The 12,970-nt window shown below is 38.6% G+C and overlaps 1 protein-coding gene across 2 annotated transcripts in view; it reads left to right on the top strand.

Moving 5' to 3' along the window:
- Positions 1-12,970, top strand: part of TANC1 (tetratricopeptide repeat, ankyrin repeat and coiled-coil containing 1) — a 147,178-nt gene that overhangs the window by 25,801 nt on the left and 108,407 nt on the right. The window contains exon 1 of one of the 2 annotated variants that reach the window (XM_063116499.1): positions 9,521-9,534. The exons of the other annotated variant lie outside the window; for it this stretch is intronic. The gene's annotated coding sequence lies outside the window, so the exon portion shown is untranslated. Of the gene's footprint in view, positions 1-9,520; positions 9,535-12,970 lie in introns of those variants that run through there. 2 annotated transcript variants of the gene reach the window in all.

Genomic DNA, 12,970 nt, shown 5'->3' with positions numbered 1-12,970 from the left:
TTCTTGGATTCCTAATAAGATAATGGTAGTTTCTATTAAATTCCCTGTTGGATGTTTTCATAATGTTTAAAGTTGTTTTAATACTGGTTTTGCAAGACACTTTTATGGCTCACATAAGCAAGTAATGGGATAAGTAGAAGTCTGTGTAGGAGGCTGGGAGTGGTGAAAAATTTAGAATTGTAAAGATAGTATGTACTTTATTTGCAAAACCAGGAGGGTATAACTTTATGGGCATGGCATAGGACCTGAGAATACCGTGAGAGGGATTTTTTCTATTACTATTTATCACCTCTCCCTTTAAAATATATTTAATTATTTAATTTTGCTTATACTGGCTCTTGAAATATAGAGCAAAAGGCTAGCTAATTGTCTGGAAAAAATAATTGTATATGTTTGGTTACTTGAGAAAATGGAGTGTGTCTGAATTGGCAATTTCAGAATGGTGATATAGGAGCGTTATTCTAATACTTGTGTAGAACAAGGATGGGTAACTCTTTGCCCTTGAAGGTTGCATGTGACAATAGGCAATGACTCAGGGGCTGCACTCCTATGCTTATCCACTCTGGAATGTGTGCACTCTCTCTGTGAGTGACTTTGGCATGTGCTCTCAGAGCACATTTGGGCACCCCAGCGATCTTCATCAATATTGCTGGAGAAAACAGAGAAATACTCATCAGATCACTGTTTCCCTGCTGCTACAAGCAGTGAGGGAACAGTGGTCTAGATGAGAATTGCTGAGGCAGTAGGGGTAAATGTTAGAGGGTCCCCCACCCCAGTTCCTGATCAGGTTCACTGTTTCCCTACTACTAGTAGCAGTGGTGAAACAGTGAGCTGTTCACTACCACTTAGTTGATGGCTGATCAACTGGGCAGGCAAGAGTGGGTGAGGCACTCTAGAGATTTTGCAGGATTCACAGAGAGCAGCTGAGGACCGTGGGTTGCCCCCCTAAAGTTCCGAAGTTTCCTGATATATAATAGTAATATATAGCCCAGGTGATAGAAGAGAGTTTGGGGTGGGGGGAGTTGATGAAAACCTGGACTAAAGTGGTAAGAGGAGTTGTCATTTGAAAAGAGATGTGGTAGAAGCCTACATATTTACAGCAAATATTTAGGCTCAGCTGTTCCCTTGCTCACCCTTCGTTTGGAAGGGATGCAAAGGGTTTGATGGATGGGAAGGTTTGTTGAAAAGAATCTTGTCAGAACTGGAAAGATTGGAGATGTGGTCTTCGGGTTTCTTAAATAGATTAAGAAACCTAAACACTATGCAGTGCAGGGCATAGAAATCAAATTCAGGATACTGTTGAGCAGCTAGTGTTTCTGGTGGTTGTGGTGGTAAGGTGAACAGTAGATGTTACAAGAGAAGGAAAGCAATTGCAGGGAACACAAAGAGTGTAGGAAAGGGGACTGAGAATGCTTGAGTAATCATGTACATTGATCAGCTGAATATATAACTGATATCCCTCATGACAGCAGGCCTTGGAAAAATAGGCCAGAACAGATAGTCATTAGATACAGGATGAGAGAATTAGGTTAGCAATAATATATAGGCCCTATATTACAGAGAGTCCATTTACAAAATATAATGAAGTTAATTTGGTAGCATCAGTTTTTGCTTTCATGACAATAATTATTTTATTTTATTTATTATAATGTTCTCTGGACAGATTACAAACAATTAAAAGACTAAAATGCCATAAAACAGTTAAAAATATAAAATACAATAAAAAATTAAAATGAGGTGAGGCCCAGCTGTTCCTCTTGGTGCTTCTTCCTACCCACAATCTTTGCTTGCCTATGAGAATGCTCTTAAATTATAAAGTGAGAGGAGGGTTTTAAAGAGTGGCAGAAGGGATTTATCATGTTTTTCTGTTTAAATTTTATTTAGTTTCCTGCATATTTACAGTAACAACATAACAAACTGTGCACCCACCCACCCTACAATTCAAACATTTGTCTGGTATTTGGATCTCATTAAAAAAAATTAAATTAAGAAATATATAGAAAAGTTCCAGAAGTTTTCTGTATATCTTGGTAAGAGACATTATTTTATTAGTCCCCTTTTACATATAATTGCTTCTGTTTGAATGTTAATCTGTGTTAGCAAAAATGATATTTCAAGCAAAATGGAAAGATTATTAATCTTGTCTGGTGTAGTGATTAGAGTATTGGACTGAGACTGGGGAGACCTGAGTTTTAGTCTGTACAGCGATAAAGATCACTGGGTGACTTGGGGAGAGTCATGATTGTTGTGAATTGGTTTATTTAAACTATGGTTTATTTAAACTATGATAAGCTGTGGAGCCAGTGGGCATCCTCCTGAATGTTCAAGCTACAGGTGGTCATATCATCCGAACATAGACTATGGGATATGCAAGGGTTAAACAACCATCCATGGTCTGTTTTAGGATTCTGTGAGGACTGGTTAACCCTCATAGAGCCCATGACTTGACAAGATGTGGTCATGGCTTAAATAGTCAGAATTGCTGCTAGCATGCACCTTAACTGTTTGCCCACTGACTCTCAGCCTAACTAACCTACCTCACAGGGTTGTTGTTTTTAGGATAAAATGAAAGAGCAGCCTTGGGCTCCTTGGAGGAAGGAAGGAAGGAAGGAAAGGAACCTCTCGAGTTAAGCACTTGAGTCATTGCTGACTCCTAGAGGGACGCTTGCTTTCACTGACATTTTCTTGGCAGACTTTGTAGCGGGATGGTTTGCCATTGCCTTCCCCAGTCGCAGTTACCTTTCCCCCAGCTAGCTGGGTACTCATTTTACCGACCTTGGAAGGATGGAAGGCTGAATCGACCTGAGCCGGCTGCCTGAGAACCAGCTTCCGCTGGGATTGAACTCAGGCCATGGGGAGAGTTTCGGCTGCAGTAACTGCATACCACTCTGCGCCACACGAGGCTCTCCTTGGAGGAAAGACAGGATATAAATGTAATAAATAAAATAAATCATAGAATAGTAGAGTTAGAAGGGGACTATGAGGCCATCAAGTCCAACCACATGCTCAATGCAGGAATCCACCTTAAAGCATGGTTGTCCAGCTGCCTCTTGAATGCCTCTAGTGTGGGAGAGCCCACAACCTCCTTAGGTAATTGGTCCCCTTGTTGTACTGCTCTAACAGTCAGGAAGTTTTTCCTGATGTCCAGTGGGAATCTGGCTTCCTGTAACTTGAGCCCATTAATCTGTGTCCTGCACTCTGGGATGATCGAGAAGAGATCATGGCCCTCCTCTAAGTGACAACCTTTCAAGTATTTGAAGACTGCTATCATGTCTCCCCTCAATCTCCCCCTCTCCTGGCTAAACATGCTCAGTTCTTTCAGTTTCTCCTCATAGGAGAAACTGTTTCCAGACCCTTTGTTTCCAGACCCTTGATCATCCTCGTTGCCCTCCTCTGAACGCGCTCCAGCTTGTCTATATCCTTCTTGAAGTGTGGTGCCCAGAACTGGATGCAGTACTCACAATGAGGCCTAACCAGGGCCGACTAGAGTGGAACCAGTACCTTATGCAATTTGGAAGTTATACTTCTATTAATGCAGCCCAAAATAGTATCTGCTCTTTTTGCAGCCACATCACACTGTTGGCACATATTCAGCTTGTGATCTACAACAATTCCAAGATCTTTCTTGTTTGTTCTATTGCTGAGCCAAGTATCCCCCATCTTGTAACTGTGAAATTGGTTTCTTTTTCCTAGGTCTAGAACTTGCCATTTATCCCTATTAAATTTCATTCTTTTGTTTTCAGCCCAGCACTCCAGCCTATCAAGATCACTTTGAAGTTTGTTTCTGTCTTCCAGGGTATTAGCTATCCCACCCAATTTTGTGTCCTCTGCCAATTTGATGAGCATTCCCTGAACTTCCTCATCCAACTCATTAATAAAAATGTTGAAGCGCACTGGGCCCAGGACTGAGCACTGTGGTACCCCGCTTGTTACCTCCCCCAAGTTACCTCCCCCCTCCTCAAAAAGGGGATGTAGTCCAGGGGTGGGGCAGAGTGCTTCCCGCAAGCATCCTGAAGTTGCTTACCCTGCCATAGTCTTCTCCACCCATCCTCCAAAAATTAGGTTGCTGAAAATAACATTTGTGTGGAGCTAGGTGAAGATATGTGTGTTTGTATTTTTGTGTAAGGACTGTAAGCCCTGTTCAGATAGTGAAAAATTCCTAGGCTGAGCATGTGCTCAGATGTGCCCTGCTCTTTAATTCTAGATGTATGCCAACCCTCTTCAGCCATGATTTTGTATCTGGTAGACCTCAGGGTTTTAATAACCCACCCACCCCAAAGTTTATAATAGTATGAATACTTGAGGGTTATATTCATATTGGTAAGGGAGAGTGCCCGGTGGTAATGTTAACTGTTGTTTTTCCTGTAGGTTTTTAACTTTCTTGATTTTAAGTCTCTGGTAGTACAGTTCAAACTGATGAAGCTTGTATACTGTAAGTTCTGTTCCCTTAAGATTGCTATTTGGCTCTTAATATAAGCTTTATGTAAGTAACTATGCTCACTACTGGTCTATTTGTCACTTTCATTCCCTAGCAGTTTTAAAGTTACTGGACGCAGAGTGTTTATCACTACTGTTTGTTTTTGGGAGTTGGATAGCACCACCTGTTTCTGTGTCTGGAATCCAGCTCGTCAGTTATTATTTATTACAATTATTTGGTACCCTGCTCTTCAGTCTGAAGACTTCCAATGAGGCTGTTAGTGTTGACAATAGATGTTTTATATTCAAGAGCCTTGAGAAAAAAATGGGATAAATAGTGTGAACACTTCATTAACTCCATAGTTTGCTTTTCTTTACTTTCCACTACTGGTGAAGTTTTTGGAAGCAACAATGGTATTGCCTGTTGGTACTCAACATATTGAGAAAATGTTAGTGTTCAGTATGAAAGGATTGTTCAAATTTCTAAGAGATTGGTTCCCAAGACAGGTGTCCAATGCAACTAAGACAGAAAGGGTAGACATTTCAGGGAGGGGGAACAGCTCATATATACAGGAGAAAGGAGTGAGGATTATTTCCAGATTTGTGTTTTTCTGTCTGTGAGTTTGTCTATTAAAGGAAGGATAGTGAGTTTGTCTATTAAAGGAAGGATAGTCCATATGTTGGTGGCGGACCACCTGCTTTGCATGCAGAGGGTACCATGTTCAGACCCTGACGTATCCAGTTCAAATGCTCTCAAGTAACATTGTCCCACTTACTGTTTTTAAATCCCAACAAAGCAAGGATATTCAGCTTTTCTGGTAAGAACTAAGCTAAAGCTTTAATTCAAGGTCTGGTGATATTAGCCACTCGTTTTAACCACCTACTCTTGTTCTTTAGCAGCCCACTAGTTCCTCCTCCTTCCTATTTTTTACATATTCATGTTTTACTATGATTTAACACTGTAATAGATATTATATAGACTTCTCTGTGTGTGTGTGTGTGTGTGTGTGTGTGTGTGTGCGCGTGTGTGAATATTCCATTTCAAGTTAATTTTACTTATTACTAAGTGTCAAAAATTAATACAACATTTCTTGTGTTTAGGGAGGAAAACTAGACTAACTGTCAGGGTACTGTATCAACTGTATAATTTAGGGGGTATAACATTCTCCTGTATTATATGATATTTTTACAGCATCCATGTTGACTTTATTAAAATCATGGTTCATACTTGGAGAAGGGGACAAAGATAGAGCACAATAAATTCCCACCCTGCATTAAAGAAATGCTTTGCTTTTGCAGTAAAAAGAATTTGGATATGATTAGAGAAAACCCCTGGCAGATGTTTAAAAATAAACTAAGGCAGGATCTACACTACTGCTTTATAACGGTTTATAACGGTTTTGACAACTGTTTGGCCCCCGGATACATTATATATATACCGTTTTCAAAGTGTTATATCCCGCTAGGTGTAGATCTGGCCTGGATCCTAGTTTTTTGACAGGGCAATAAATTATAATGAACAGGAAGAAAATAATTTAATTGAGATTAGGAAACTGGTCACAAATGGGCTAGTCAAGAATAATGGGGAAATGAATGAACAGGGTAAAACCATATCCCACTTTTCAAATACTTTCATGTAAGACATATCATTGTAAATTTAATTGCTAAATATGGTTCTTTGAGTGACTATTCTAAATATGAAATGATAATTACAGGTAAAAACTTTCCTTGATGTTCATGCTGTTCAGGGGAACATTAAATCAAATCTATGGAATTAATATTTACAACAAGATGTAAAGAAAAATCCATATCAGGTCAGCTGGGAAAAAGATTTAAGAAGAAATATTGACCAGAAGATATAGGAGTAGATTTGGAAGATCAACTCCAAAAGCATATTTGCATGAACACCAGGGAAAGTTTTTATAAGCTTACGTTTAGATGGTACTTAACACCAGCTAGATTTTTATGAACTGCCCAGAGAGCTTCAGCTATTGGGCGGTATAAAAATGCAAATAAATAAATAAATAAAAGTTTTAATTAGAACTATATACAGGCCGAGGATAAATGTTGGAAGTGTGGCACTGAGAGAGCACATATTTTGCATATCTTTTGGACTTGTCCAATAATTATTAGATTTTTGTTCTCAATTTTGGAATATATACTTCATAAGGCCCCAGTAGTAGTTATTTTTGTATACCTTGAGGGAATAGTTGCTTGTGAGGATCTTGAAATGGTGAATCATCTCTTAGTGGTGGTCCGGATGACAATAAGTTTCAGTTGGAAGAATGTTAACCCACCTTAAATTATGGATTGGTGTCCCAGGGTCTGGGATATGGCCACTATGGTTGAACTGAAAAACATGATCAGAACTAGAGAAGGGAGATTAATAGAGTACCAATTTATAGAAAAGTAGAGTCTTTGTTACTGTTTATTGGAATAAAAAAGCTGTGGAAACATTAAAACCCTTTTCTTTGATTGGGATGATTTAATGTCACATTAATAGTGTTTAAATTCTTAAGAGTGCTTTTAATTTGTGATTATCTTTGTTAAAATTTGATCATTGTGAGCTTTATATGGTGTTATTATGCAATATATCACTATGTATTATGTAAATAACAATAAAATAGTAATCATTGGAAAGAAGTAGGAATTGTGGTGGACAAAGAAGGAGAATGCAAACATAAGTTCATACAGTGCTAACTTGCAGTTTAGTTTACATCTTAATGGGTCCATAGTCATGAAGTCAGTTGAACCCTGCTAAGAATTTTGGTGGTCACATTTTTATAGGATTTATGAATGCGTGGAGGTACTGGCTGCGTATGCATGACATGACAACTCACCCTGAAAATCAGCCATGCGGTGTGGGTTATTAGAATCATAGAATAGTAGAATTGGAAGGGGCCTATAAGGCCATCAAGTCCCACCCCCTACTCAATGCAGGGATCCACCTTAAAGCATTCCTAACAGATGGCTGTCCAGCTGCCTCTTGAATGCCTCTCGTGTGGGGGAGACCATGACCTCCCTAGGTCATTGGTTTCATTGTTGTACCAATTACCTAGAAATCCAAAGGGGTCATCCAATGAAGCTGATGAGTGGGAGACTCAGGACAGACAGTTTTTTGTGAACCGCCCAGAGAGCTTCAGCTATTGTGTGGTATAAAAATGAAATAAATTAATTAATAAAAATAAGGACTTCTTTGCACATCGCATAGTGAACCTGTGGAATTCACCACCACAGAACACAGTGATGGCCACCAATTTGGATGGCTTTAAAAGGGGGTTAGATACATATTCATGGTGGAGATGGCTATCAAGGGCCACCAGTCCCGATGGCCATGTGCCCTGTCCAGGATCAGAGGCAGCGTGATGCCCATGTGCAACAGCTGCTGAGGAACACAGGTGGGAGGGTGCTGCCGCACCCAAGTCCTGCCCATGGGTTTCCAGTGGTTGGCCACTGTGTGAACAGAATGCTGGACCAGATGGACCCCTGGTCTAATCCAACATAGCTCCTCTTTCATTGGGCCTCCATGGCTATCCGTCTGTCGCAGTCCCCTATTCCATGCAGAATCTCTTGCCTTATCAGTAAACCCAAATGAATATTTTTGGAACAACCCACAGTGTGGCCGACAGATGATCGAGCTCATGGTGACTTGTTCTCCTTCTCCTTCCCCTCAGTCCTCCACCTGGTATCCCAGGGCCCTGGGCAGCACAATCCATCTTGTCTGCCCATTCTGTCCCTCTCTCCATTTCAATTGCAACCACTTTTAGCAACCCAGGAAGCTTTGGCTATTGGGCGGTATAAAAATATAATAAATAATTGTCCGTTCTTTCTTTGTCCCTAAGATTTGTGCAGATGGAGCCTATATTTCAGCCGCAGGAATTGGGGCAAATGTCTTTATTTATTTGGACGGTCTTTCACAGTTGCACAGGTGCACACATGCAGTTGTCAAATATCCTTGCCTTATCAATGTGTTTGTATGTTTCACCTGTCAAAGGGAATGAAGTGCAGTATAAAACATAAAAAGGAAATTTACAAGACAAGACTGCATATAGGTTGCTTTGACAGCTGTTGACAGCAGCAGGTCAGGAAAGGAGGACAAGATTGCCAACTTGGCAAGGTGATGCTGGGGTTTTAAGTGTTGTGCTGACACTTGTGGGTGCACTGCTTCTATTCCACAATTGCTCAAGTCTCAAGGAAGTCCTTTTTAATAGAGTTCTAGCCTCCACATCCATTTTGCAGCTCCCATTCACGGTAATGGTGGCAGTAAGGGTTGTCATTACGTGCAAACTGCCCCTCTAACTGAATGACAATTGTCAGGATTGTATTGGAAGAAACTATCATAGCTGGTTTAATCCCCTTAGATATGCCTTTTTAAAGGACAGCCTTGCAGTTATTTATAAAGTTTTTGAAAATAACTTAGGCATGTTGTTTATTGTACTTTTCTAGCACTTGGTTTAAAGAGCAGGTTTGTCTATAAACTTAAAAAATATTCTAAGCAAATATTTCCATATAAAATAAATTATTTTAACTCTGCATGTATTTCTCCTCTCTGCTTTTCACATTTTGGAAGAAGAGATTAATTATGTAATAACATCCTCAGGAATGTGGTATCTTTGCCATCTAAACCCTGTGAACAGATATAGTTTGCATACTCTTGGTTGAAAATAAATAACATGATTAACTGTTGAAGTTTTCTTTTTTAAAAGTAGTTCAACTAAGCTATATAAAGCTGAATCATGTAATTCAATTTATAGTGAGTTTGCTGTTTCAGTCATAACTTGCAAATACTATTGTATGCCTCCTTGCTGGCTAGTTGGAGATCTTATTGTTCAGTTCTCTGCTTCAGAAAGTGTATTGTTAGTTGTTTGGAGCCGATGTGGAAATTTTTTTTATTGACTATCCTGTTGCTTAGAATAGAAAGAAAGTTAGTTTTAGAAGTGTGCTCATGATGGGTATTTGTAGATCCACTTCCATTAAGTACATATCTGGCTAATGTAGCCCTTTAAGTTGAAAAAGGAATCTGGCATCTGTTTCTGAGGATCTTTCATTTAAAGGGTCATGGTAGGCCTCCAGTTCCAAAAGCAATGGAGTCAATGCAAGTGGTAAGAAACAGACTTGGTCATGATTTTCTTTGATTTAATACTTCAATTTCACTTGTAGCTCTATTTTCTCAAAGGAATTAAGTATACTCTCATATCTGTAATGCAAGCCAGGTGTAGAAACCTGGAATCTGTTTTGTGCCAGCTTCTTGGTAAATTAATTTTGGATCCCAGCTAAACCTCTCAGCTGGTTTGTGCAGAGACAGGACTGGATATATTTCTGGCATGCTCTCAGGAAGTGAAACTTTTAAAATTAATGAATGATATGATTACATGGTAGGTGAATTTATTTGATGTGTGCTGTCATCATCCTAGATTATTTGCTTCTCTCCTTATTTTAAAAATCTGTTAAAGGGTACAGAGTCAGTACTTTTTAAATATAGAAGAATCATTTTGGAAGCATCATCACTGTGTGTCAAGCATTATCTTTCATAAGCGCTGGGGGGGCGGCGGGGGGAAACGATTCGGCAACTTTAGAGCAGAAACTGTCCATTGTAATAGCTGTACAAACTCTTAACAATGTTAATTAATATTTATGCTGTCAAGACCCCCTTCTATTCCCTAGAGCAATCTTGCAGTTTTAAAATGTTTTATTTTTAGTAATAAGGCAAGGGGTGGATATATAAATGCACAAGTATTCATTTAATGCTTTTCATTTTTAAATAAGTGAGCAGCCTGACTGCTGGCTGAACAAGTGTTCAATCTGCTGGTATGTACATCTATCTTTGAAATTGTAAGGCCAGAAGGAAGCTGGGCTAACATCACCTCTGACGGGCCTGCCATATGTTCTCTCTTTATATTATGTCTGTCTTAATTATAAGTGGGCCTGTTGTTTTGTGTGTGTGTGTGTCAAAATAATGGAAATTATTATGGATTTGGATAGGTATTTAAAGATACCTTCAAACTGTACTGGCTCTCAAGGTAAAGCATTTTTTTACTTAATTTTTTTAAAAGCTTTTTTAAAATTTAATACAAAGAACATAATTCCTCTCAAATTGCAACCCCCTCGTATCACAAACTTGTGTGTGTGTACAAATATGTGCACACACACGGAGGACACAGTGAGCTGAGCTAATATTAGTATAATTATGTTTCAAAGAGTCCTAAAAACTCCAACAATATTGTATTATATCTGACACTAGCATCTTTTCTATTAAATGCTATATTCTCCTTAATTGCTAAGTCTAGTAGATTCTCTCAAATTTCAGTAGATGGAAGGTTTGCTGCTTTTCCGTGGCGTACTTTTCATTGCTTGGCTATCATCCGTAGCTAAAAATAGATTCATACGGAATAGTTCTTTAAAGTGGGAACTGTTGACACATTGGGGACACATGATGCAGATAACTGAAGCTCAGGTTATGCCAGAATTTTCCAAACTGTATGGGACTTCATCTTAAATGTACTAATTTTCTGTCCACAGGTACACAATTCCCTCTCTTACCATGCAATCACTCAGGCGATTCCATTGTGCCCTCACCAATTCCATTCTGCAAGCAACATGGAATGCTTGCACAATGTGCATAGTGCTTCTGTGAACAATTGGAAATTAGCAGAAACACTCATTTTTGGAAAGGGGCATGTCAGTACTCTGCTGACTTGTCCTGATCCAGAAATAAGCATTTCCACTCGTATCAGGGCTTGTTATAGGAAGTGTTAAATGTCTGTTGCATAAGTGGTGGCCAGTGAAACCAGTGTGATACTGTCCATTATCACATCATTCTTTCTGGTGGTTTCTCTCCTTTGGTGTTTGGAAAATGCTGGCTTGTTCCACCATTGTGAACTTTTAAAATATATACATACTTTTTAAATGTTTCTACTTGAGATGCTAAAAGTTTCACTTTTGACTTCTACATTTTTTGAACATCTAGGGATTTTACAATGGGCCCTTAATCAGACTGAAGACTTGAATGTAGAGCAAGTGTCTTTTATAGGTAGCTTTTGGAGTCATTTAAAATATTTTTTTGTGGGGGATGGGATAAGTGGAATGCACATTCTGGTCTAAAGCAAATAGTTTCGCTTGTATGTCCACTTCTTTTTCTGGGGGTGGGGATGAAGAAAGGAAGGAATGCTACATTTCTTTCTTTCTTTTACTATATACGTCCATAGGCTTCTTGCTCTTTCCTCTATGTGTGCAGAATGTCCCACTTCTTGCAGTAATCATGGTGTCTAGACATGCTAGCAAAAGCATAATTCTTCTAATAAATCTTTCATGTAGAAACCTTCCGTGTAACCAGGTAATAGGCAATAAAAGAAATAGTCATTTTTCTTGAAGTATGATGTAAAAGAGTGTATTAAACACAAGAACAGTTCATCTCTTAAAGTTGATTATTGTATTTAAAAACCTATTCTCTAATGGGTAAATTTCATAGGGTAGCTGTATTAGTCTGTTATATCAAAACAGCAGAGTATTGTGGCACCTTTTAAAGATTAACAGAAAGCATGAATGTTTGTGGATTACTTCATCAGCCCATGTTGGCTTTGCATATAAATGTCAGAGATCTACTGTACCTCTTATATTTCATGTTCTTTTTGGCCCACTGTTATCAATTTTTACATTAACCCCTATCTCTATATGTGAAAAATCTGCCAACCAAGGATAAAACTTTATGTAGTATTTAACAAAGCAAGATGTAGTTCATTTATCCATGATAATTTTTAAGGGTGTCACAAGATTCTTTGCTATAGTTTTAACTGAGGATTTATGGCAGTCCAGACTCATAATGGAACTTAACAATGGATAAATTGATTTTATTTTGTTTTTTTCCTTATGTAAAATTCTGTGATATAGCTACAATTAAAATATTAATACCTGTTGCAAGGTTTAAAAGAAAGCTAAGAAAGTTTGAGCTCCAGTTTTCTAGTAGAAAGGGCAGCAATGGGGGTGGAGGCTTATTTCATAGAAAAAGTAATCAGAACTGAAAGGAAATATTTAATATAGGTTGTCTTTTTTCACACAATTTTCATTTTAAAATACTTGTTAAATTTTAAAGGGAGTGCATAGTGCCCTCTAGACTTGTACAACTTGACCAATGTAAATGGGAGCTTTGAATGGTTCATTGTGAGTGTCTTGTGTGCTCTGGGGCTCCCAAAAGTTGCTGGTGTGGCTCAACTTCTTACTCTATTTCTTGATGTAAACTGGGAATAAGTGAAAGTTGACTACTAAAACAGTACTTGAAAAGAACATAAAAACTGTGTTTTTATGTTCTCCCCCATAATTTGTCCAAAGAGGAACCAAATGTATTTTCTGAAGAGTGCTGTCCCTGCACCAAGTTCAGATAGGGAATATAGAGGCTTTATCGTTGTTCTCCAGCGAGAGATGACAACCTCTATTCCCTTTGGAAGTCTACTAAAGCCCCAAACACTATACCTTTTAGAAGCATTGTAAGGTGTATATATTATGGGCTAATGGGGTGAGGTTTCACATTTTGATACGTTGCAAACTAACTGTATCTACA

The sequence above is a fragment of the Elgaria multicarinata genome, chromosome 2, assembly GCF_023053635.1.
Source record: "Elgaria multicarinata webbii isolate HBS135686 ecotype San Diego chromosome 2, rElgMul1.1.pri, whole genome shotgun sequence".
In the NCBI taxonomy this organism is placed as follows: Eukaryota; Metazoa; Chordata; class Lepidosauria; order Squamata; family Anguidae; genus Elgaria; species Elgaria multicarinata.
The sequence above is the reverse complement of the archived record's forward strand: the minus strand, read 5'-3'. Positions and strand labels throughout refer to the sequence as shown.